The following is a 27,114-nucleotide window of genomic DNA, read 5'->3' as shown; positions in this document are numbered from 1 at the left end:
AATGTAAGGGGAAATGCAGCAAATTTAAAATACTTAAAAAATGTTTTTACATAATGGACAGGTTGAGGTTGCCTGTGGAACTTACTGCCAATGATGAGACAAAGAACCTTGCAGGATTCAGAAAAGGATTGGGCATTTTATGGGTTACTATTACTATAGTGAGGATTAAAAAAAACAAGAGTTTGGGAAGGGATATAAACCTTCCTGCTTCATAGCATACCCAATCTCTAGCTAAAGGAGGTTAAGAAGAAACATTCCCTGTGAACAGATTATTTAATAAATGCCTACAGCACAGATCTTCCTCAGAAGCAGGTGGGTACTGGTAAGTGGTGAAGACAAGGTACTGGATTAGATGGGCTACTGGCTTGATGGAATATGGCAATTTCTATGTACAGTAATTGTTTTGCCTTTAGACTGCTATTTCTAGCTGAACCAGTCTCTAGTTGGTTAGGAAAGGTTAGGAAAATGGAAAACCACTTTGTTCTAAACACAGTGCAGCCCAGACCAGCTTATATGGGTCACTACAACATACACACACACTCAGTGTTGTACGGAGAGATCTAACACTCTCTCTAAGTGCAAATTTAGGAGGAGAATTATCACTTTGTTAAAATAAAACACATGGCAATTGACGTGTATTATGGAATTATATAAATATACATAAAATTCCATTTTAGAAACATGTTCCTTTAATACTAATTGGATGCAAAAATCTTATCACATTAGTAACCTTCATACCTTTATAATAAGTCTCTTATTGTATTAGCCAGCTTGGTTTTCACTAATATGATATGAAAGACTTGCTAATATATTAGGAAAGCCACTAACACTATTAATTTACTAGATAAATTACCTCTCTATCTTGGAACTTTAAATGAAATGGAATTCACTAATCCTAATTGGTTTGCCTTCTACCGGAATTATTTCCCATTAGTTCAGCATGTTTTCTTGTTTCATACTTGAACAGAGGAGACTTCTTAAACTCAAAGCCTTGGGGTACAGTATATGGGTTTATTAATTATCGGGTATTCATTCAAGGGGTTTAATTAAGCAATAACTTTCCATTGACTGGTGTATACAAAGGAATAAAAGGCTTGATTTGTCCTGCTGATTAAAGCATCTTTGAGGCCATTTTGTCATCATTTTGTCCCATTTGGTGAGGGGAATAAAGATTTTTGAATTGTTTAGTATGATTGGCTCCGAACATGGACACCCATTACTATATATGGGAGGTTCGTTCCTTTGTTGATTTTGACCTTTTCCCCCCATCTGTTCCTGGTTAGGAGGGTTATGACCTTTCCTCTTGGATATGGACCTTGCTACTGGATCCATGTCTTTATCATCTGAAAAGTAGACAACTGTAATACAGTAAAGGAGCTTGACTTTAAATCCACTGGGAAGCTGACACTGGTGCAGAATGCAGCAGCTTGCTTAGTAAGTGGAGGATCTTGCTGTGCGCACATGACACCGATGCTCTGGGGTATTCACTAGTCTATTCGTTTCCAGGCAGAGTTTAAGGTTTTTGCTTTTATATTTGGGGCCTGATCCAAATTTCTGCGGCGTCAGTTGAAAGACTCCCATGTACTTCAATGGGCTTTGGATCAGGCCCAGAAAGCTCTGAGTAGCTTGGCACATGCCTGGACGAAAAACGTTGTCTAGCCCCATAGGATACAGCCTCAGGTCTGGTTAGCAGCAGCACGTCAGGGGGAACATCTTCATTATTAAAGAGAGGGGGCTGCGGCTGTGAAGGCTCTTTGACTGAAACTTGCTCCCTGCCCCGACTTGGTCTGCAGGTAGCTGAATCGGTTGGTTTTTAGGACATACTGTGAAGACCATCTATAGGGGAATCCTCTGGTGGCATAAAATTGGCATAGTGTAGGGGGCCAGAGTGGTGGGGAACGACTGAGGAAAGGAGCTTCTTTATGCCTCTCTGATTCCCAATGCCTTTAACCGCCCCCCTGGGGCTGCTGGCGGTCAGTATTAATTGTAGCAGTCTCCAGTCTGCTCTGAGTTACACTGGGGAATGGGCCTCGGCTTGGCACACAGCTGACCCAAGCTTTAGGAGTACAAAGTCTTCCTTTATACCGTTCATGCATCTACACGCACACCCTGCATTGCACTGTGCAAGTCCCCAGCCACAGCCAACTCTGCGTTACTCAGGCGCTGGAATCCATGTGTAGAAGATTGTGCTTACGTCTGTCTATCGGCAAATGCATGTTATGTGCTGGCCAAAGCTGGCAAGCTGAAACTGCTGCGTACAGTCAGCCTCGCATCCCTGAGTCAGCGCAACCTGAAGCCTTAGCACCTCTCTGCCCAAGGAAAGTGCAACTCAATATAAGGAGTGGCTTCTGGGTACTGAAGGAAGGAACTAAGTCATACAAGAAAGAAGAGGATGGCGGTGGTGGGGCTGCAAGCTGGAAAAGCATAGTGATATTAAAGTGACTGGCAAATTTGTTTTCAAACAAGCCTTAGCAGGCTTTTCTCTCTTTATAGTTTAGTGACTGTGATAAGTATTAGTTGCTATGTAATGGCAAGACTGGTAACAACTGCCAAACATAGTGCCAGGAAGCACTAATGTAGTTCTCTGTCCTCACCTGTTCCTTTTAAGGTGTAGTAGACACTGCCATTCAGCCAAACAATGTGGAGGCTAAGGCATCCCTCGGTGTAGGGACCAGGGCAAAATTCGGAAAACAGAGCCTCTGGAGGAACGAAGCTAATGCAGTATCCTGCTGAAACCACTGAGCTCTACCCAGTCTTTTTTTGGTTTTGTTTTGGGTTTTTTTTAACAATATATCTAGCCAGTTCTTCAGTTCCACAGTACAGCTGCAACTGCAGCATCACTTCAGCCAGAAGGAGGCTTTGATGAAAGGAAAAGATTTCGAAACGTGAAATACAAAAGCTGTGAGACAGCCTGAGTGGTTGAAATCGTATATGCATATCCACCTATACATCTTCCTGAGCCAAATGACTTGCTTTGGCTTGCTTATCACTTCAAGACAAAGCAGACAATCTAGCTTTATTTGACACTTGCAGTCATAAAAGGTATCCAAGAAAATGTACGGTTCTGCAGTGGAAGAGGTCTTGCAGGTCATTCGCACAAGATAACTATGCAGGCTAGTTACACAAAAGTGTGTGATTATTATTAATATTATTTGGCACCATCAGCTTTTCCACCAGCAGCATATATGACAACTACAGCTGCAGAATACGAATAATTCTCAGAAAATGATTGACTATGAATTTATTTTCCCTTTTGATTTGCAGAATGTACACTGGCTAGTCACAACTGACTTAAGTTTATTCATTCTGAGTGAAGTGGACCTTTTACAGGACTATGAACCACTTAAGCCCTCCAAGTAGAACTTGGCTTGGTGAAAAATGTAAATGCAATGTTCCTTCACATTCACACAAAACCATTTTGTGTGCACGTGCCGCCCTACTTCCAGAAGGTAGAGTAATGTACTTGTCTGGCTCATTTAATTGCCTCTGTTTGGGGAGTCGGGAAACCTTGTCCCCTTACCATATTAAGCAGTGTCCCAATCCCATCCCATGTAAAATATAGCCACGTGCATTTTATTTGTTATGATGTAATTTTCTGTCATCACCACAGTCACTGATACAAAGTAAGTGTGTGTGTGTGTGCACGTGTGTGTGTGTGAGAAAGAGAGTCCTACTTGCAAAGAGTGCAACTACATCCTCGACTCATTTATTAGTTGCTTTACTGCCAGGGCTCTGGGAGGTGTCTGTGAACCCTGTTCCCTTGTTGAAACAAGCAGCACCCCGTGTTATCTGAAATGAATCACTTCTGCTGAGAACAGTCAGGCATGTGCATTTATAACAGGCAAGAGCTGAAACAAGTTCACAATGAAATTCAAGCAAACACTTGCACAGTATTTTTTGCAGTGTACATGCAGACAGACATTCGTCTAGTGATAACAATAGTTCACTTACCTTCACATCTGAGCAATAACAATGATAATTAGCGGAGCTGCTCATCCAGATGTTTTCTTCTTTGATTTCCAGTTATGTTCCTAGAGACAAAAACTGTCCTCCACTGAGATCCTTTACTCTGATCCAGCGACATAAGGGGGGCCTTGAAGTTGGTGGAAACAGTCCCCAGTCTCAGGGACAGTGTAGGCAGCCCTACATCCCGCTCCTCGCAACCACCTCGTAGCTGTAGGGGACATGGTAGGGCAATGGCTAAAGATCAGAGGAATGGAGCAATTTTTAGGCAGTTGAAAGAAAGCTGCCATAAATTAGAGCCCCCAGTTGGGTTGCTCCAACTTTGTGAGTGGCCACATTGACCATGGAGTAGCCTAGAATCTGGGGAGTACAAAGGTAGCATCCAGCTACCTTTAGCCTTCCTCTGTCCTCCCTGCCACAAGCGTCACATCACAGAATTTCTACCTTCCGGATTGTCAAGTAGGATTTTTACAACAGTACTAAGGAACAATTTTCAATTCATGTTATCAGTGAAAAGCCTTCCATTTTACATTATTCTCCTTGGTGTTTATTTTTCTAATTAGCAAAAGATAGCTGTGTGTTCAGAGAAATGCCGCTTCACTGGACTCCCTCTTCCCTGCTAGGAAGTCAGAACAATGCCTTTGTGACCTCTTGCTTAGGGCCTGATCCTGAGTTTGGCCTACAAAAAATCATTTTTTTCCTGCTCAGCCACACTCTGGTTAGCTGCATTATGTCTATGGGTTTTAAGCACTAAGCATGAAATTCACCAGTGTATAGAGGGCCAGCATAATGCCTACGGATCAGTTAGGACTTAAGTGATGCATGGGCTTCACCCGCACTCTCTGGGCAGGACTGTTTTTCACTCTTACAAAGGACTAATGGTTTGCAATACTGATCCTATTCTTTCCAATTCATTCACTTCTGAAAAATTCAGAGTAAGATGTAGAGCTATGGGCAGCTGGTTTTGAACTTTATTTGCCTTAACATTTTATTATGGCAAATACCTGTAAGGATGATGGGTTTCTGGGCATTATGTTTGGAAAGAGTTTGCTAGAATCCCTAATATATATGTCTTGGCTGACAGCCCCTTGTCACTCAGTGTGAGATTGATTTAGGAGAAGTGTAAAGTTGATTTGTGGAAGGGGAGGAGGATCATAAAAGGGGAATGGCTTGAAAAATGTGTGTAAGGGAGTCAGTGTAACCCTATACGCTTTCATTAGCCAGGGACTTAACTCTTTTTCCTTCAGTGTTTTTCTGATAAATGTCTGTTTAAAACCAAACCCTAACCCCTGTTAATAAATCCGAGTTATCTAGTTCTATCACGCTTTCATCGGGATCAGCCTTAAATTTTCCGCTGCCCTGAAGAAGACTTAGAGTGTCCCATTTGGTGGCAGAGATAGAAGAAGTTTTAAAATGCCAGGGGAAGAATATGCTCCCCTAGTCACATTGGCAGGCAAATTACTGGCATCACTGACATGCCAGCTACAGGCTGGAATTTTGCCCTGGTAACATTTTAAAATTAAGACCCTTGTCCAAAGCACATTTGAGTCAATGGGAACCTTTCCATTGATATCAATGGGCTTTGGGACACCCTAAGTACATAAGGTGGAAATCTCATTCCCTGTGCAAAACATGAGTAAATGGGCTTTGTGCAGCTCACCAGTGCAGGAGGAAAGGTGGGCAGGGGGGGCGGTGAGGGGGAGATGGAATCTTCTTCCCCCTTACACAGAAATGGGAAGCAGAGTATGCATGTCTCAGCCTGTGCCCACTGCTCCAAAGCCATGTGCTTCAGTAGTGGTCATGGCCCACTGCACGGGCGGCTCTAGCTTTTTCGCCGCCCCAAGCACAGCAGGCGGCCTTTGGCGGCTTGCCTGCGGGAGGTCCCCGGTCCCGCGGATTTGGCGGCATGCCTGCGGGAGGTCCGCCGGTCCCGCAGCTTTGGCGTACCAGCCGCCGAATTGCCACCGAATCCGCGGGACCGGCGGACCTCCCGCAGGCATGCCGCCCCAGGCACACGCTTGGAGCGCTGGTGCCTGGAGCCGCCGCTGGCCCACTGTATAACACACTACACGTGGTCAGTAGGCCTTTACAATGTGTGAACCCACTGGGCCATGTTCCCAGTTATGTTCTGACTGGCATGCCTGCTCATAGTCCCCTGCCGATCTCGCATGCCATACTACAGTGGAGCACACAGGAGACTGTGGAACTCTCCTGCAGAGATTCTCAGAGACTGGCATCATTTCCACAGGGAACTCCATTGCAGTTTGGGTCTTCCACAACTCCACTGCATCAGAGACACCCTCATGCCTGTAATGGATCTGCTAATCAGGGGAGGACAGTTCCGATCAGCCTCCTCCCCACTCCATTCCACTTCCCCTTCCTCCCCTTCTCACCTTCCCCCTCCCCCCCAGGTTTAGACACATTTGTTCATTTCAGGGAGAGAGAGCCAAGGAGTGAAATTAACCCTGACCCAGCAGGTTCAATCCCTTTCCTCCTAGCTGGGTAAGAGGAAAGATCCTGAACCAGGAAGTGGCCGGGGTTCTGTTTGGGAAGCAACCGCCCCATGACTAGCCTGGAGCTGCAGAGAAGCTGGATGCAGAAGCAATTCCCTAGGAACCATATGCGGAGCTGCATGTGGAACAGGCTGTGACTGTTGGACAGGTCTGTGTGGGACTTACATGGAGCAGCAGGGGCTGGGCAGGGAGCCAGTGCAGAAGGCCCCAGGGGGAGACTGGTTTGGAAACCTGTAAGTTCCTGGTTGCTTGAATAGAGACTGGACTGGAAAGGTCTCCCCAGGGACTGGGCTTGAAGGGCCCCAATTATTGGTTAGACTTCCCCAAGGACCCAAACAGGAACCACTATTGCTCACTTGAACTGTAACTGCTTAAGCCTCTGTACCTAGGGTATCTGCAAGCTTCCCTGCCAGCACTAGTAAAATACGCTTTCACTTAGCCATGGGTCTGAGTGGTTATTGGGACTCACCAGGACTAGTGCCTACAAGGCCTTGCTGCTGAAGCACCTATAAAGCTTGCCTCTGAGTCATGATACACATGGCACATTGCTGGCACCTTGGAGGTTTTGTGTGCTCCATTACTGAGCAGCCCCAATACTTACGCACTTATTTTTGCCCCTTCCAACCCAAGGCAACTGCTTGTTCTGAGTGCTCCTAAGGCTGGAGCATGATGGAATATGATGTGTGAATAAAAGTGTTCGGAAGAGATACTAGCCAATAGACCACCGGAGAGGGCAGGTGGAGGAGACCAGCTTGTTGTTCATGCGTTCTAGAGCTTTACGTTTCAGGACAAGAATTATGAAATGAGAGCTGCCATTTAAATAGGAAGAATTCAGTCCAAATGTCTGTGACTGAGCACAGGATTTCATTTCTCAGAAGATCTAACACTTGGATTCAGCTGCACTTGGGAGAAACCTGCTGTTCAGTTCTGGGTGCTGTAAGCGAAGGCCAGGATTTCAACTCCAGTAATTAGCAACAAACGTCACCACTTTCAATGTGCCAGCCAGCAAAAAGGTCCATTTTTCAAACATCTGTCCCCATCTCCCTATGAGGAGGAGAAGAATATGAGCACAGGGAATTTAAGTGACAGCACCCATGATCGGGCATATGTCACTGCCTCAGAGGCTGATTTAACCAGGCAGCAGGTAGAAAAGACAAATATTCACTATAGGAACTGGAGAAAATGGAGAGGAGGCAGAATGAGATAAAACCTATTACAGAAAGTGTTTTACAGTGCAATGCCTTAGGGAGCTGGGAGGGAAGAGGAAAGCTCACCATAAATGGAAAAAAAGCTTGAACTGTAATTGATTCACAATGACCAAGGCTTTTACCACATTTAGACTCTATTTCCATGAAAGAGAAAAAATGCACCAAATCTCAGGTGTTCAGTATCTTTAAAGCACACAACAGACAGATGTATGACAATAGATTAATATTAGAGTAAATTTCCTCTCTATGGGTTTCGTGAAAGGGCTTTTGATGCTTTCGAAGTTAAACCACAGGCAAACTAATCAACCCAAACTGAAAGGTCATCCTCGGAAGGTCGTTTTGAGAACAGACATTGACATTGCTCAGACTGCATGGCTCCTGCAAATGAACTGCATAAAAGAGAGTTTGTATTGGCAATATATATAGCCAGATGCTCAGCTGTTGTCAATGAGTGCCTCTCCATTGACTTTAACCAATTAGTCCAGATCAGAAGCTGCAGAGGTGGCTTTCCCCTGCCACATCCCCAATTGCTAGTCATGTAAACTCAGCCTGCAATCTGGCAGCCAAGCTAGGTTCTTTCTAGTTTATACCTTGCCAAAACTGAAGACCTGCAATCTGAATTCTGTTGATGCACAATCTAGAATAGATTGCAGCTCACTTTCCCAGAGGTGTGCAGGTTCTGTAGAGCCAACAGAAGTAAAAACCAGTGTCAAATATATTCTTATCTCTCAGGTCAGTAGATGGGACTCTGAATACACACAGGGGTAAGATCTGCTCAATCAGAAGGTATATGTTTTGCATGGTCATTTTTTTCAGACCGAATGTAAAGTTTCCTTAAACAATTTTAAGCCACAACATTCTGATCCAGATCCCACCTTTCCCCAAGTTCAGGGATAGTTGGATCTCCGGTTTTAGTTCATTACTTATTAAATGGTTGTTAGATTTTAGTCTTGCCCTTTTATATTCTTGTCTAGAAAAAAGTATTTCTGCATCCTGAGAGCGAGTACTCCTTTGGTCTTTCTGTACTTCATGCTTTTATGTAAAACTCAATAAAACTGTATTTGCCAATATAATTACAGATGCAGCTACACTTTTTAATAATAGATTATATAAAGCATGTTATGAAATGCATGCATATCGCGTTCCTGGCAAATTATACTATGTACTGTAACCAGGTGTTATAAAACCAATTACAGTATATGAGAATTACTGACACAACGTATGCGCCCCTTTAATAAAATACAATTTCAGATGGCTGTAAAACACATTGTAAAGTACCACTGAGTTATTACAAATTTGTGGCAGCCAGCAGCACTGAAGGGGAATCCATTTTTATGGTGGACATTGTGATAAATAAAAGCTTAAGGGCTATAGGCTTGCAACCATACTGTCCACACAAAGAGGACAAAATACTACGATCCTTACTCTGTTTTCACTAAGTCCCTAGTAAGGCAAATTCACATGGAAGTCCACGGTAGTTTGCTCAACTAAAGACTACGTGAAATCAGAGTAAAGACCTTAGCATTTGCCCCACACTACATTTACTATGTTCCGTCAACTTTGTTGCAGTATCACACTAAGGGCCTGATCCAAAGCTCCTTGAATTCACGGGAAATCTTTCTGTTCACTTGAATGGGTTGTGGATCTGGTCCTAGTTGAATTATTTATTTCCATATTATTTCCTAAGGATAGAGGGGCTGTTATCTTGAGTAAGTCTGAGTGTTGCTGTGTACTGTGCAAAATGAAATGGATTTTTCATTGTACTTCCTCATTACTCAAAAACAAGTTCTAGACAAAGATAAGCAGAACCAGTTCAGATAAATAGGAAGCACCATCCCCTCTTTTCCTACTCTGAACCTTCACCCAAAGTCAAACCAAACCCTTTTTCTGTGAGGTTCCTGTTGTTTTTTATTTTTGTGCCTCTGTATTTCCTACTTCTGGTTGGGACTAGAAGTGGAGTCCAAAATAACACAAGAAAAGTTACCCACGTGTTGTTTCCAAGCTTGGCCAAAGGCATGAGGTACCAAAAATATCACAAGAAAACTTGTTCTCAGGACACTTCCAGTCCAGTTTTACTAACTCCGGGACTTTAGATAGTTAAGATAAGCATCCATAGCTTTTAAAGTCTGACCTCATTATTTCATTCCATGCATTCGGTTTGAATCAGAATCAAATCTTGTTCCCATTGAAGTATTTCCATTTTTTCAGAAGCTGTTTTCTCTGGAAAACTCTCATTGACTGCAATGAGAATCAGACCAGAGACTGAAAGGGAATCTATATTTAAGTAATCACCCAGCCCTATCAAAGATATGGTTACCTCAAGAGAGTACAAAAATTCAGAGCTCCAGTTATGAAATACAGACATACAGATCCACTTTTTTCCAAAAAAATGCCTGTGTAAACTAATTTAATGTCTCCCTTGCTCACATAATTACCATAATAGTGTGCACTGTGGCAGGAAATGCACAAGCAGTGGGCACTAGAGGCAGAAATGAAATTTAAACATGTAGTTGCAGAACCAATCTTCTGAATGTGTAAGCCGGTTACACAAGCAGCAATACTGATAGTGTACAAGTGCACAACATCTTTCCTTCAGGGACCTCAAGGCACTTCACAGATGTTGTTTAAGCTTCCCAACACTTCTTCATTTGAGTAAATTTAGTCTCACTGAGGTTCAGCGACTTACCCAAAGTTACCCAGGAAATCAGGGGTAGAGCCAGGAAGCGAAACTAGGCGTCCTGACTCCAAGTGCCCTGCTTTAACCTCTGGATGTGCTGCCGCTGTTAAGCAGGGGCCTGATTCTGCTGCCCTTACATGAGCAGTCCCAGAGAAGTGAATGGAACTGTTTGCATGAGTTAAAGAGTTGCAAGATTGGGCTCTTAGGGCCTGTTCCTGCCAGGTGCTGAGTGCCTCCTGAGAGGAGCCTTTTGGCTTCAACCCAGACTGAAGATTTCTACTAGCAAAAAAAATCTCAATTTCTCTTCTTTCCTTCTTAGGCAGAAAAATACAAAGTAAATTCCCAGTCCTCCAACTCGCTGCATGTGGGCAGGGCCTAAGTATGGGCACTCTGCGCCTCTCAGAAATGGGCCCTTAATTTTGTGCTTTTCTGCCTTGTAAGGAAAGGAGATATTTCACTGTCAGAATACGGAAGTGGTGATTGGTCTCTCACCAGGCATAAACATAGAAAGGATTCCTCATCAGCAAGGCATTGGCTCTTCCCCAGGTTCAGCACTCACATAGGCTAATATAGGACCAATTTAAAAAGAAATCTAAAAATATGTCTTTAATAAAAGGAGGAGAGTATTCCAAACTCCTTTCTAATTTTTCTCCAGGGAAAGAGTTATAGATACATGCCCTCTTTTTTGTCTTTTAAAATCCCTACCCTTCCTAATCTGTATTCTCCAGTAGAACTGAAAAAAACAAAGTGGTAAATTACTAGAAAGAAAGCATGAAAGAATAAAAGAGGTGCTAAAAGGTTTTGGACATCATATAGACAGCAATAACTAGCTAGAAATAAATATGGCTATGAAAGGAGGGCTTTCCCTAAATATAGTGAGGTCCATTGTTCAGGAGAAATGTTGTTATTAAGAAATAAAGGAACCTGCAATACTTGAGAAGAGAAATCTGCTGACTGAATTCTATCAACTGTTCTAATATGGAATGAACTGTTCTAATATGGAAAGCGAGAACTGTCATATACAGCGAAAGTGGAAGCTACTGTTCCAACCTGAAAAAGTAAAGAATTCCCTACAGTTTGCACTTCTGCGATAAAAAGAAAGAGATCATTAACTGTGAGCGAAGATAGTTTGTGGAGGAGAAAAGAGAAGAAAAAAAAAATCTTTTAACGCTGGAATTTTTAAAAGTGCCCTTGTTTGTTTTCTTGGCAGAGGAGTTAAGTATTTGGCACAAAGAGCTTGGAATGTGGCCCAACTGTATAAATGCTCCGGTTGGCCCTTTTCATACTGTTGCTAAGCGGATGGCCCAATGGCTGGCTAGGGGCCCTTTAAACCCCACCTCTAAGCTCTGGCTTTATCCAGAAATCCCTCGAGCCCTTATTAAAGCCTCTCTTCTCCCACTTGCTAATAATAATATTTTTTTTAAAAGCTGAAGAAGCACTGAGTTTGTGCAAGCGAAACCAAACCAGCTCATGCCAAGAACACAGCAGAGAGCAGCTGAAGAGAAAGAACTTGTGCCACGCTCTGTCTCTGTTTAGTCCTGAGGGACTAGAGCGGCTGTAGATTGCTATCCTGTCAGCCTTGTTCTGGTCTCTCTCTCTCTCTGTGTTTGCACACCCTAGAGGTATAGGGCAGGACTGAAGTTCTCCACCCCCCCCCCCCTTTTTTTTTTAAATAACTTTATCAATTCAGTGAACTCTGGGATGATTTGTGCATTTCATGCTCTCCCTTTGCTTCTACTCTTGGTTAGAATTTGGGTCCTTTCCAATGCTCAGTTAAAACTTTTTTTTCCCCCTGGTTGTTTGTGGTTTTGCATGAAAGGGCATTGTTAACTCTTTCACAGTCCATTTGAAAAGTGCTTCTTGGCTCAACTGTTACAGGCATTTCTAGAAGAGCAAAATAAGTGTCTGGCTTTAAAAATACTCCTGGCAAGAATAGTAATGATGGGAAAGATTAAACTGCTACTGTGGGATAACTAGATCTAGAGGAGCAAAGCTAGCTGTTTTTTAAAAGCTCCCTACCCATCCTCCTCATCCATTCTAAACAGCCAGAGTTCAGAAGTGAGAAAAAAAGAGGAAGCACGGAATAATAATGCTGCCAGCTTGTCTGAAACTATAGAAAGAGTGTGAGGGGGGGCATGGTCCCTCAGTATTGATGGGGGAGGATGGGATTATAACATCACATCAGTATGACAGAGGGCCACACTTTCCACGCAGCTGCACAAGTACCTATTTGCATGTGCAAAAAGTTTCTATTTGTGTTTATAAAAGGGATAATGCTGTACTTCTTTCTGACATATATATGGGGGGGGTGGTATGTTTATGCAAAAGGATACACCTTTTTGCCCAGAATGTCTTGAAATGAGAAAATGTAGCCCATCTACCTGTGCTTGGATAGCAGAAAACACAGAGCTTGATCTGGCTAGCTTGGAAACCAAAGTCAGGGCCGGCTCTAACTTTTTTGCCGCCCCAAGCAGCAAAAAAAAGCGCCGCCCTGCCGTAACACACCCCCTGCGCCACCCCGCCCTGCCGAAACACCCCCCCACCGAGCACCGCGCTGCCGAACAGCCCCTGCCGCACTGCCAAACACCCCCCACTGAGCTGCTGAATCCCCCTGCGCGGAGCGCCGCCGAACACCCCCCGCCGAGCTCTGCGCTACTGAACAGCACCGAGCGCCGCACTGCCAAACACCCTCGCCCCCTGCGGAGCGCCGCCGAAACCCCCCGCTGCGCGGAGTGCCGCCGAACACCCCCTGCAGAGCGCCACACTGCCGAACCCCTCCCTGTGGAGCACTGCGCCGCCGAACACCCCCCACTGAGTGCTGCGCCACGCTGCCCCCCGCCACCCCAAGATTGGCCGCCCCTTACCAGGTGCCGCCCCAAGCACGTGCTTGGTTGGCTGGTGCCTGGAGCCGGCCCTGACCAAAGTGACAGGCATTTATCACCTTGGGCCTGAGGATCAGGGCCTTCGTATCAATCTGTCATCTAGCTAGCTAGCTACATAAGATACTTATGTTTGATGTATTTATCCTCACCACTCCCCTGGGAGGTATTCCTTTCTTCCCCCACTACTCATCATCCTGGCTTTTTAAAATGATTCATATTATTGTGTTATGTGAATGCATCTCAGTGTGCATGTTACAATGGGGATTTTTTTGTTGTTCTCTCGTTCTCATTCATAAGTCAGAATTGCCAAAGATGGCTGCCATGGCACTTCCAATGGCAATCTCAAGAGTACAATGCAAACAGTGGGTTCTTGGCGTGCCAAGGACACAGATAATCCATGAAAAGAACTGGTGAAAAGTTGTCCTGAAAAATGTTCGCCACTTTTTTTCCAGCTTTGATATATATTTTTTTCTGTTTGCTTAGTATTCAGACATGTTTGTAACAGCTGGTGACGGTACAGTCATTTGAATAGAGAGTACATTGTACATCATGTGTAGTACACTGGAGCTTTGTGGGGCCCAGAATCACCCAGGAGTGGATTGCAACTCATTTTTGTCAACTGTACTGTGTCATATTAATTTTCCTTTGCTGCCCACAGATCTGAGAGACTAGAAGCCTGGAATCTGCCATTTAAGGCTTTTCCCCCTCCTCAGTATTCACAGCTGCCAAAAAGTGGGCATATTCTTGCTCACATAGTGGGCACAATCTGCATTCTCATGTATACCCTTCTAACACCCCTGGAGTGTCCCCGCAGCATTACAAATGAGTTGAGTTTTGAGCGAACGCTAAAAACAAGTATTAAATATTTGGCAGCAGCTGAGGTAGGTTATGTTTTTCTTTTCAAAAAATGGTCTGTGAGCAGATTGTATTATATTTATACATTTTTATTTTTTCCCTTGGATTATAAAAGATCCCTATTGCTGCCAGTAGGAATGTAAATATATATTAAAAATGCATACATTAACATAAGTGAAAGTGACACAACATTTTTGAGTAAAAGCTCCAAGAACACAGAAACAACCCTCACCTCCCAATTAGCACATTCTGTTGTAGTTAGCATATGAGTAGTTTATTATGCTCAATCTGAAAGTTTCTGAAAAGTAATCTTTATGGGTAATTAAAACAGATGTATATTTTGCTGACTTCTTCCATAACATTTTAACATGCTTGCTATTCTTATAAAAAAAAAAAAATCTTGTGCCAGCAAGTTTGACTGTGTAAAATAAAACCATAATAAATGATATATTCTCAAGTATTACAAGATACTTTAAGGGCTGTATAGCCAGGAATTTTTCTTCCCCGCTGAAATGCAACCACCTCTGAGGTGGAATGCTCCAGACAATTCCACACTAGTAACATCTGTAAATAAGACATAACACAGATATAGATGACAATCTAGTGCTCTTACAGCATTAGCTGAATGGAGAGTAGTGCCAGTAGGACTCAAATTTAAAGTTAAGCCTGTGAGTAATTCTTTGCAGGACTAAGGCGTGAGACAGATTAATCTACATGTAACTTGGTCCTGATGCTTTGGAAATATGTTGAGTGATCTTTGTGACAGAAACAAAAGCTTTTGGAAAGGTATTCAAAGGCTCTACCAGGTGTTCAGATGCTTGTTATAATAACATCCAGGGAGCTGTGATGCTTATGTTATCAAATGTCCATCTACTTGTCTGTATGCAAGGGGTGAAATCCTGGCCCCATTTGAAGTCAACGGGTGTTTTGCCATTGACTTCAATGGGGTCAGGATTTTACCCAAGTACTTTTATGTTCATTCTGACTCTGGGCTTTTTTTATTAGCCTTGACAGAATTTTGTGCATCTGTACTGATGGATTACTTGGGCTGCAAAAATATTTTGAACTTAGTAGAGGCTGGACTTTGAATCCATCCTAACAAAACTTGAGTAGATGTTTGTTTCAAGCATGATAGACATAGAGCCATTTATTTGTATGTGTAAAATTTTGTTGGCACACCTGTTGTGGCCTGTTTCGGAAATTTGTTCATCTAGCAAATCCCAGTCTGAGCATTGATTTCATTTCACCACATCACAGCGAGCTGTGTCAACTACTGTACGTCAGTGTGCGACCAGGCTAAAGCTGCGCCGACAAAAAGCTACTTCAGCAAGCTGTCATTTCAATATTTTATACAGTTTCTTTTTGTGTATGTTTGCTCTAAATTTTAGAGCAGCCTCATCTCTCCTGCCCATTGCCATAGGCTACAAGTCTGTGGCAAAACTCCGTCTCTTACATGTCAAACATAATGAAAATGGAAAATTCTAGCCTGAACAACCTGCCACCTGATTTCTGGAGATGGTACTGAAACACCATCAGAGTCAGGAAGGGATAGGGTGTGAGCAAGTGGCTGATGATTACAAAGAGACGTATGGCACTATTAGGCCTCTTACTGTGGGAGAGAATTATTCCTGCTAGAATTAGCCACTGGATGTGGAAAACAATCTCTGTACAACAACTCTGGCAGGATTCACTCCATTTTTGGCTACTGTTGACTAGCGGGTAATATGGAATATATGTGTCCATTTTATAAATTTGCACTCTAAATTCAAACTAAATAGCTGTATAATAACAATACTTTACACTTATATAGTGCCTTCCATACGTCCATCTCAAAGTACTCGGTTCTGTTCTATCGACTATCTCTTTATTCATATAGCTAGCTAAGTATCTTAAATCAAAGGGAGTCTTTCAATCTACTTTCATGGGAATTAGACTGGGTCTTCCGTTAAAGTTTATTTGTGCCTCTAGAGCATTAAGGTACCTGGGCACTACAAAAAATTTAAACATTGCAAACTTCAATGAGTGAAGCCTCACAACACCCTCTGTGAAGCAGGGAAATGTTATTGTCCCCATTTTACAGGTGGGGAGCTGAGACATAGAGATGGTAAGTCCCAAATTCAGTAAGGTACGTCAGCATATGCCTACCTTTAAGCACTTGATTAGTTTGATTGACTTCTGTGGAACTACTCGTGTTTAATCATGTCCCTCATCATGTGCCTCACTGAACTGGGGCCTATACAACTTGTGCAAAGAAACACAGGGAATCTGTGGCAGAGGTAGGAACAGGACCCAGATTCCCTGATTTCTGATTTAACCTCAAGACCATGCTCCTACAAGCAGGGCCGTAGCAACAAAGAACGTGGCCCTCTCCGAACGGTGCCCCCCACCGAACATATGTCCGGGCAGGGCCCCTTACAATGCAGAAACTGGAATGCGGTATTTATTTTGCCACTTTTAGGGGCCCCCTTCCTTGCGCGGGGCCCCTTACAATGCAGAAACTGGAATGCGGTATTTATTTTGCCACTTTTAGTGGCCCCCTTCCTTGCGGGGCCCCCTCCGGTCGGAGGGTACGGAGGGCGCTCGCTACGCCTCTGCCTACAAGTTTGCCCCTGCTGATGTGTCTGTGAGACGTGCCTGTTTTATTTAGAGTGTATGGAAAGATGAACTGCCTTTTTTGCAGCATTTTAGCACTTCTGCTTTTACTCATGATCAAAAATAGGCAAGTGGTGAGGTGTGCAAAAAGGAAAACTAATGGGGGCGGGGAGTTAACTGAATAGTTTTTGTACCTCAAAAATGATTGCTTGGCGTTCAAATTGCGTTCTGAGGTAATGCTTGGGTCAGGTTTTACCCAAACCAATTTGCTCATTCTTGGTTCTTGTAAAGATGGCTTACTTGAAATGTCAGGGTAGCTGTAATAGGTTACCAAGAGCTTGTTTACCTTTCATTATGTGAGACTGGCTCTTTCAAATAAGACAAAATGATATAAATGAGAAGCTGGGATAATCCTGCTAAGAGGATATCAACAGGGTACTTCTGTAGTGAGTTAATTTAAAAATAGAAACAGGTACATTTAAAAGTATACTTCAGTAAAGTTATATTAATTTAGTTATCTTGTGCGTTCCAAATTTTACATACTTAATAATAATGAGTCTAATCTGTCGGGGAGAAGGAAACAAGATCTAAAGTGTATTTAGTGCACATCAAATACTCTTGCTATCAAAGAAATATTTATTAACTTTATAATGTCTTATGATATGTATCTGCAACTGAGTCATACTGCCTTAATTTGTTTCTGTATGTGACACAATGCAGGCTGATCTAGCCTGACACAATATGGTATGCACATTGAGCATATATCATGATGAGACACTTGAAAAATAAAGACAAGGGTAGACAAGCATGATCCAAAAGAGGTCCTGTGTCCGTCAGAGAGAGAAGATTTAGTGTGTCACATGTTCCACTTGTAAGTAAATAAATAAGCATTGACATGAGGCAAATACTATAGTAAACTAACAAGATAATAAATCTCATATAATGTTTGGAAATGTCACTCTACTTCTCTTTCCCCCTATATTTTTGTAATTAATTTTCTATTTTAATTTAGGATAGAAAATATAACATCCAAGTATCCAGAACTCAAATTAACGACAACAGCACTAATAATTCACTAAGCTTTAAAGCCCACTGAAGGAAGAGGTAGGCATAACTGTAATTGTAGCAGTGTGATTGCTTCCCCAGCTGGAAGTCTGTTGTTGCCTTTTATCTTCACAAAAGTATCAGCAACCGTTATGGTACATTAAAAAAGCTCTGAGGGCCAAAACTGAAGGATCATTGTGGGCTTCAGTGGCTGCTCTGCTGCTTGGTAAAAGGGAAGAGACTTCTGTTTTCAAGAGGACCTGGGATAAAATAGTCTTCAATGTCCCTAGCCACATTCTTTGACTTAGATCCTCTAGAAACTTTGGTGTGCTCCAAGTAACAGGTGAGAGGGAGATGGCATTTTGTCACAAAGTGGATGATGGCACATTGTGTGCCACATATTGACTGGGTGTATATAAATTAACCCAACAAAATCCAGACTCCCTGCTCGTTAAACAGTAGGCATTACCTCTCATAAAGACATGCAGCCCTATGAGCTGCTTAGAGTCATATAATATCACCAAACTGACTTTCACACCGAAAAAACATACACACACTAACAGTGGCCAAGCTGCAGGATCTTGTTATTTTGAAAATTACCTAGATTTGGGACACAGAGAAGCCAAACTCAAGGGTGCATGTACATTAATGACTCCCTGCTCTTGGGGCCAAGGAGGTGTCGCCCAGAGGCTGGAGCATGGCGCCTGTTCTGAGCTAGTGAAAATGCCCCCTAATGGTCTATCTGGGATCACTTTGTTGCAAGAATGTTAGAGGAGGTTCTTTATCTAGACGAGAAATTAGATAGTCTCTGCAATTATTCAAATATATCTTAAAGAAAAGTGTCCACTAACCTGATATAGCACAAAGATGAACTGAATAAACTCTGCCTCTGGTTAGTGTTTCTATAGACTTTACAGGTTGATCAGTCAGTCAAAAAGAACAACTTTCCATCCCACATGCATGTCACTGGAAATACTGAACATGTTCAGTATCATATTCTTTATCTCATCACAGTGAGCAAAACTCTATGGGCTCCATCCAAAGTCCAACAAAGTCAATGAAAAGACTCTCATTGACGTCACTGGGCTTTGTCGGGTCCTATAAGACCATAGACACAAAGCAAGAGGCTGCATGGCTCTTTAGAATGGTCCTTAAAGCAAGAATAAAATAGAAAATATCGTAATGCCACTATATAAATCCATGGTATGCCCATACCTTGAATGCTGCATGCAGTTCTGGTCGCCCCATCTCAAAAAAGACATATTAGAATTAGAAAAGGTGCAGACAAAGGCAACAAAAATGATTAGGGATATGGAACAGCTTCCATATGAGGATTTAAAAGACTGGGACTGTTTAGTTTAGAAAAGAGACGATTAAGGAACGAGATGATAGAGATCTAGAAAATCATGAATGGTGTGGAGAAGGTAAATAGGAAGTGTTATTTATCCCTCCTCTAACACAAGACCTAGGGGTTACCTGAGGAAATTAATAGGCAGCAGGAAAGGAAGTATTTCTTCATGCAACACACAGTGGAACTCATTGCCGTTGGATATTGTGAAGGCCAAAAGTATAAATTAGTTCAAAAAAGAACTAGATAAGTTCATGGAAGATAGGTCCATCTATGGCTATTAGCCAAGATGGTGAGGGATGCAACCCCATGCTCCAGGTGCCTTCAGGTGCCAGAAGCTGGGACTGGATGATAGGGGCTGTATCACTCAAAATTGCTCTGTTCTGTTCATTCCCTCTGAAGCATCCAGCATTGGCCACTGTCGGAGACAGGACATGGGGCTAGATGGAACATTGATCTCCACCAGTATGGGTGTTCTTATGTTCTGTTCTTAATGTTAATTTGCATAATATTATTTGTATTCTTTCAGTGCCATACATTTGCCATTTTAGGTGCTTAGATTGCTTTTCAATACAAAATGCTACAGAAAGTTAGGAAATGGGAGACTAAATCTATTTCCATTTGTGGGAGCCTCCCAATCAAGAGGGAACACTTGGAATGCATTGTATACGTGCAGAGAAGCATTTAGCCGATAGAAACCTGGAAAAGGCTTCAGTGGCTCTCTACCCACGTCTCTTCATGACTATAATTTCAAAAATATATATAATTTGGAAGCGATGGCATTCTGGAAGCTTGGCTCATGTGGTGTTCATAGATATATTTTACTTTATCCTGTGAAATAAATTATACCAAACAAATCCCAACTGCAGATAAGTTCTTCATTTATTTTCCTACAAAAGACAAAAGATGTAAAATTGTTTTCATATAGCAATTACACAAGCAAGTCGGAAGTCATAAACTTATTGCTGAAAGAGAAAGTTAGAATGCTTTTGGTCAAACGCCAAAGATCTTTGTTAAAAATTCTCTGAAAGTAACTACAAGAAACTGATAATTATTAAGCCTAAACAGTCCTCAAGTTAAGTTAAACTCAATTTAACTTAAATATTTATTAGCAATGAAAGCTAACATAAATGCTGAAAACCAAAATATTTATTTCTTAATTGTCTTTTCTCTTTCCCACAATGTATCTTAAGATGTAATGAGGTCATTTGAATTTTTAGTAACCCCTCCAAGGTGGAGTCCAGAGCAAAATGCATTCCAGAGTGCAGATCTCAATGTCAAAGGGGTTAAGAAAGAGACTGAAAAATACAAATCTGTGCTTTGAGACTGAAAGCATTCAAGGAATTTGTGTCTCGGGAGACATAGATTTACCTGCTCAGTAACAGGAAAGTTGGCTTGTATTTAATGCATATAGCAATATGTGGACAATGGCTATACCATAACAAATTGGGCTATTATAGATTTAGCAATAAGCTTGTAAATATAAAGTCACTTCTTTTAGAAGGGGTTTAGTTGTCTTTTAAAACTGCAGAGTTATAGTATAAGTGCATGTGTGTGAGTGTGTGTATATGCCCATATGCACACATCTAGTAGATGTGACTAAAATAAGTATTTCTAGAAGCATGGTTTCATTCAAAATGTCTTGGATGGAAGAGTTTATAAGGAAAAGACTTGCACTAATTCTATCAATATTAAAAGTAAAAGTGGAATTGAACAAAAAATAAACACTGCCAATAAAATTCACAGAATGATGATGATAAAGGGAATAAAAATGATCAGCTGTTCCATATGTATGTACTGAACAGGCAATGCAAACATTTTAGACTGTCATGTGGATTTGGGAAACCTACAAGGGTTCTAAAAATGCACATTCTGTGTTTGATAATTACTTCAGACTCTCTGAAGATCCAGCATGCATAATTGTGACCCCGTAAGCAGTGAAGAATTTTTTCCAATTTTGCATCTGTTTTATTTTTTCAATGTAAATTAAATGTCTCTCAGAAATGCTCTAGCCCTTCTCACAATGAAAAATCCAGAACCTCATATAAGAAAATAATCCAAATCCAACAACTGATACCAAGAGGAACTAGCCAACCCACCAGAAAGAAAACAGCCACGACCCATCTCACTTCTTTCCCTCATCGAAGGCCTGCATACATAGGTAAATCTTTGCAACCTACTCAAAAAGCTGTGATGGAACAAGTGAAGCAAGTGAGTTCAAGTTGCTACGGACAACTTGCTTCCAGTTATTTTAGCCTAGGGAATGTCAGCTCAAGTGTCCCAGCTAGTCTATGGCACATAAGGACCCAAATTGTAAAGGGCTTTATAAAATACTCAGAAACTGCACTGCATGCAGAAATTAACTGGTACCAGTTCAGTCTTAGAAGCACATATTGGAAAAGGTCCCCTAATAGAAACACCACTAAAGGATCTAGCAGCTGCATTCTGTGAAGTTTCCAGTTGGTCTTCAAATGATGCCCCAAGTAGAGTGTGTTAGAGTGATCCATTCTGAAGGTGGAAAAGCCAGTGATAACTGAGGCCAGATCTGCACATGACAAGAAGTACATAACTTTCTGCAGGCATGATCAAAAGGACTAACACATTCTTGCCCAGAACTCCATCCGCCTTTATCCCAATTGGGGGGATGGGGGTGACACAATACTTTGGCCCACATTGGCATTTAGTACTCATGAATTTACCTCAGATCCCAGTCAAATATAAAATCCAGATCATGACCATCTTTACACAAGAAACAGATGATTGTTTTAAGAAGGATGACCAGTTTACTTTCGACAGTATTTCCCCTAGAGCACCAGCATAAATTGTATTGACTTCAATTGGAGTTGTATGCATATAACAAGTAACCTGAGTAGAGTCTAGGGACCTGATCCAGGAAACATTTTACACATATGAGAAGTCGCATTGAGCTTAACAAAGACTTTAAAGAAATTATATATGTGACTGTTTGAAGGGTACCTGATATCCTTGAAAATGTAAGTTTAACAGCTTTTCTTATATTGTTTATTTTTATAATGATTTTACAGTTTGTTTATTTGATTTTACATAGCCCTACAACCCCCCCCCCCCCAAGAATATACCTTTCAATTTGGAAGCAAATTGTTCACCTAGGTATTTCCTAAGGAGGTAGTGATGGTCGGTCTGTTTTATTGGAGGCTGCCAGTGGGTTAGCTGTTGTTTCAGCTTGATTGTTCTTTACGTTATTCCAAGGATGCCCAGAGTAATATGTAGGTGCACTCTTTGTATACTTTATTACAAATCTAATGCCAATAATAATTTTTTTTAAAAGAATGACATCCACCACAGAAATACTGTCCCTTGTCTCTTGTGCTCATCTTTCATTCATCACATTCGTTTGTTTTTATTCCATATCTCTCAGCCCCTCTGTAAATATAAATGAGCTCTCCCTTGATTTCATTGATCCTCCTTGCCTGCAGTGGCCCTTTTTGATAATTTATTTAATATGTTTATTCTTCTGAAAGTACAAATTGCCAAGGGACACTGGGATTGTCATCACTGGCTTGCCTAGACACCCATCTATTATGGATTATTTAAGGATAAGGAAATCAATCCTACTATGATTCAAAGAGGGATGGATTCAATGACCTGGTAGAACTAGTCCCCTCCAATCCAAATGATTCTATTTTTTGTTCTAAATTCTTTTTGATCTCCTTTTTTTTCAAGTTAATGTTTTCTTATGCTTGTGTTTGAAAGTGTGAAGAATTTGCATGAACCAATTTTTTATTAGTTCCCATGAGAATGTTAAAAACTTCAATTAGGTCACTGTGAAGTCTCTTTTCCTGAGAGAAATTCCTTAATCTTCCTTAATAACTTAAATCTTTGAGAACTGATGTTGTTCTGCAATGCATTTTCCTCAAAAGTAATTATACTCCAGCTAAGATACTGCATAATAGCCAGTGCTGTGTAGTGCTCTAAGTATAGTCAAACCTTGGGCTTTACATAACCCATTGGTGACACATGACATTGCTTGTTATGAAGTGTATGCTGAGAAATCTAAACTTCCAGCATCAAGAGGATAATACTTTCCATACACACTGTAACCTCTAGCTATATAATCTACTATTATGTTTGCATTTTTTACTGACTCTGCACATTCGGCTTTAGGATAGATTTCAACAACAAAAACGTAATCTATATCTGAGTTAATATGCTGATGGGAAATCAGTATGTATGTCTGTCCCTCTGTCTTTCTCTTCACGCATCTATCATCACCATTGACCTTTATACTTTCCAATAGATGGTCTCAAGCCGTTAAATACTGTAACTGATCAAACACTGAAATCCCAGTGTTGAGCATGGTCCAGTAGCAATTCGGCCTCTACCAGCCTGATAGATTCCCCTTTGTGGCTGCCCTTTGCTATTTCTCCCTTTTCTCACTTCAACTTTCTACTCATTCCATAACTCCCTCTAAGCATTTTTACATTCTGGAATTAATGGGAATTGGCCATCCAAATCCGCCTATGTGGCTTTGAAAACCCTACTCTCTGGGGTCTCTTCAGCATGTGTGCACTGTCAGTACACGGCAAACAATAATAAAGGGTCTGCTTCTTCACCTCATATACATCAATTTTTAGACAGTAAACCCTCATTGAATTCAATGGAGTTATAATGGCATTGGTCTCGGGGTAAAGGAGAGGCATATCAGGACCAAAGATGTAAATCAATCCAAAGCAGAACATGGTCAGGTACTTCTTATAATATCTGTGATACCTTCAGTTTACCCACAAGAAAAGCACACTTTGAAAATTTGAATAGAGCAGAGGTTTTCAGACTGTGGGGTGCAGCCCCCCAAGGGGGGTGCAGAGGAACATTTCGGGGGGTGAGCAGTGACACCAGGTGACTCAGGCCAGCCCCACGTGGGGGCAGACTCGGGGAGGGAGTGCCACCTCCACCCCCGACTCACCTCAGCGGGCCACCCAGCCTGTGGGTCAGTGTCAATGCCTCTGCACCCAGCGCTGGCTCTGTCCCAGAGACTGTCGCACACGCCTTCCCCCACCCTGAAAACCCGAGCGGGGAGGGGCAGGTATTGAGGGGCACAACTAAAAATTGTAACTCAAAGAGGGGGCTTAGTTTGAAAACTGCAGGAGTAAAGCCCTGGGTCCCTAGCGACTAAAATGATCCTAGAGGCTTAGTTGCAAAGAGGAGAACCAGGAAATCCAAAAAAAAACAAAAACTGGACTAACCAATGGGCAGAAAGACATAAGAGATCCTGGAAATACATGATAACCTCATAATCGCTTTGGTTGTCTTTTTCAGTGCATACCATCTTGCTGGCTACCTGATCAATAGAAGAGAAGGGCCAGAGGCACAAAGTCAGGATCTAAACATTCTCGAAATTCAGTTTGCCTCTAAATGCTTCCTCTCAGACCTTGAAACTCTTCTTTTTGCTTTTAATTGTATTACCAGTTACGTAGGTAGAGTTTATTGTCCTGTACTCTGCTTAGTGTCCCAGTGCCTGCTTCTTTCCCAGAATAAACCTTGTAGATACTTAAAATCAGTCCATTCCGCTCAGATTTCAGGAGTTCCTTTCATTCCTAGATCCCTGCAAGAGGTATACCCTTTTTATGGGTAGCACATCTTCAAAGAAATGCAAAGGAGTTAGTGAATAATGTAGGCTCCCACTCATGGCAATATAGTTGTTTACACCATCCTTCCACACCATCATGCATGATATTCTCTGTGTGAGGCAATTAATGCTAGAGTTTGCATATTTACTAGACTTGTTACCATTCCTTATACAATAACTAGTTTTTTGGTTTGGACAAAACATAGAATGCTTTCTTGTCTGATCTTGTTGGTTTCTCAACCAGCTCTGAATAAAGGGAAATTTCATACCTTAAGTGTGTTTCTCAAATAGCACAGAAGGTATTGCTTCTTATAAAGCCGCAATGAACTTACACCTTGTAAGCCTTGACCTGCTTTTCTCATAAGGTTCCCTTATGAATTTTTGATTATGATCTCAATGTAAGATGCTTCTTTTGTTGATAACGTAGCTGTCATATCTCATTTTTCCCTCCAAGCAAAAGTGGTACAGTCCTTACTTAGCCATATTCCCACGCTCTACCCTGTACTGGTGAGTCATGACCTGTTATGACATGTTAACTGCTTGTTGTTTGTTTGTTGGCTGGTGTAGATAGGTGATCTTAGTGTATGTTGTTTTGGGGGCAGAGGGAGATTTATAAATACTCTTCCCTTCCATTGTTTTATTTCCTTCAAATCTCTCCCCTTGTTTTGTGGGTTAATATCACATTTCTTCCCATTCACTAGTTTACAAAAAAAATAAAAAATAAAAAACCATGTATGTGGCAATACCAGGTTCCCTGCTCTTTTTTTTTGATCAGATGTAGCTACATCTTTGTATTCTATCGCATTTGAATCTAAAAATATTTGGAAGTGTCACATCTTAGACCTCTTCTTGTTCCCATGCACAAAATGTAGCTATGCGCAATTTTCCCCTTGGTAAAAAAGTGAGAGTTTGAAACAGCAATTGACCAATATGGAAACAATTTAAAAATCAAAGATTTTGGGGAAGGCTTGGGTTCCCCCAATAGGAATAAGCTCCTCCCTCTGCTATGACATCTACAGCTCATGCTTGCCAATCGAAAAGGGCAGACTGTATGAGGCAGGTGGAGTATCTCCAACTACAAACTCCTGGTGCATGAACAGGAAGGCACAGGACATGGAACAGTGCTTCCCACTTGCACTGGATATATACAGTAGGGAAGGAGAGATGGATTACCTTCAGCATACATCAGCTGGGGTGGGAGCAGCTGGGAACAACAACCCACCTCCCAGCCTCAATAGCATCTGTATTCATCTATCTACTTACTTACTTAAATGGCCTCTCTCCTTATACTATCTGTGTGCCTTACAATCATTAATGAACTGTATGGCTGTGAGGTAGTAGTTATTAATATTTTGGATGTGGGGAATTGAGGCACAGAGAGGTTAAAGGACTAGCCCAATGTCACACAGGAAGTATTTGGCAGAGCCAGGAGTTGAAGGAATTAAGTACATAGATGTTTTTAATTACTGCCTGTGGTCAAGGTCTTGCCCTGGAAGACAGCACTTCCGGCAGCAGCAACCCCTAACACCACACTGGAGCATTGGTTCTGTACTGATTCTGGGAAAAGAACCACCTACTGATGCTCCATGTCCTTCAGCATCCTGGCTGCTTCGAGCCACCTACTGATCAGGTCAAAGCCTGCTTAGCACCGAGATCACAGTCAGGAGTGACACAACTGGAGGTTATCAAGATATTATTATCAGACTCTTCTTGTTTCACACAAATACTCAAACATTATGTCACTGATGTTGTTACGCCGTGTTCTTTTTGTTGCTGTAAAGATTGGGAACAAAGTTATTTTGCCTCTGCTTTAGGATATGCCCACATTTATTCTATTCAATTCAGTCTGGCTAGATACAGTACCTCTAATTTCTAGACTCTGTTTGGCTAAGGACATGCCAGTCTGAGGTCATGTTCATATTCTGAAACCTCTGTTTACTTCTAGCATTGTGCTTTAATGGAAACAGCCATGAATTGCAACTGAATAGGTGCATTCTGCTAAAACTGCCTGGCTAATGCAAACAAAAGAGGGCATTTTTCATAAGATTTTTTTTTTTCAATCTGGCTGAAAATACTGTTTTTAAGAACTTACTGGAATTTTACATGACAATCTGTATTATTTCAGGTCAACAGAAACCAAGTTTGAAGCAGGAAAAGAGGAAGTTCAATGTCAGATAAATACACATGCTCAGGAAATGCTAGCCATTTAAGAAGCATATTGTGCAACTGTGTCTTAGAGCCCTGAGCCTGAGAGTTCAGGGCCATGTTTCCGGAGCTACTGGTCAATATACAGACACACATATCGCAACCACTATTCACTCCATGCTAAAGTGTCATAGCGTCAATTGTACAGTAAGCCAGAGCTCATGCTGGCTGAATGAGTACAAACTCCCCTTCCATAGCTTGAGGGAGGTAGTGTGCAGGTCC

Source organism: Terrapene carolina, unplaced genomic scaffold (assembly GCF_002925995.2).
Source record: "Terrapene carolina triunguis isolate 2854851 unplaced genomic scaffold, T_m_triunguis-2.0 Scaffold33911, whole genome shotgun sequence".
Classification (NCBI taxonomy): Eukaryota; Metazoa; Chordata; order Testudines; family Emydidae; genus Terrapene; species Terrapene triunguis.
The sequence above is the reverse complement of the archived record's forward strand: the minus strand, read 5'-3'. Positions refer to the sequence as shown.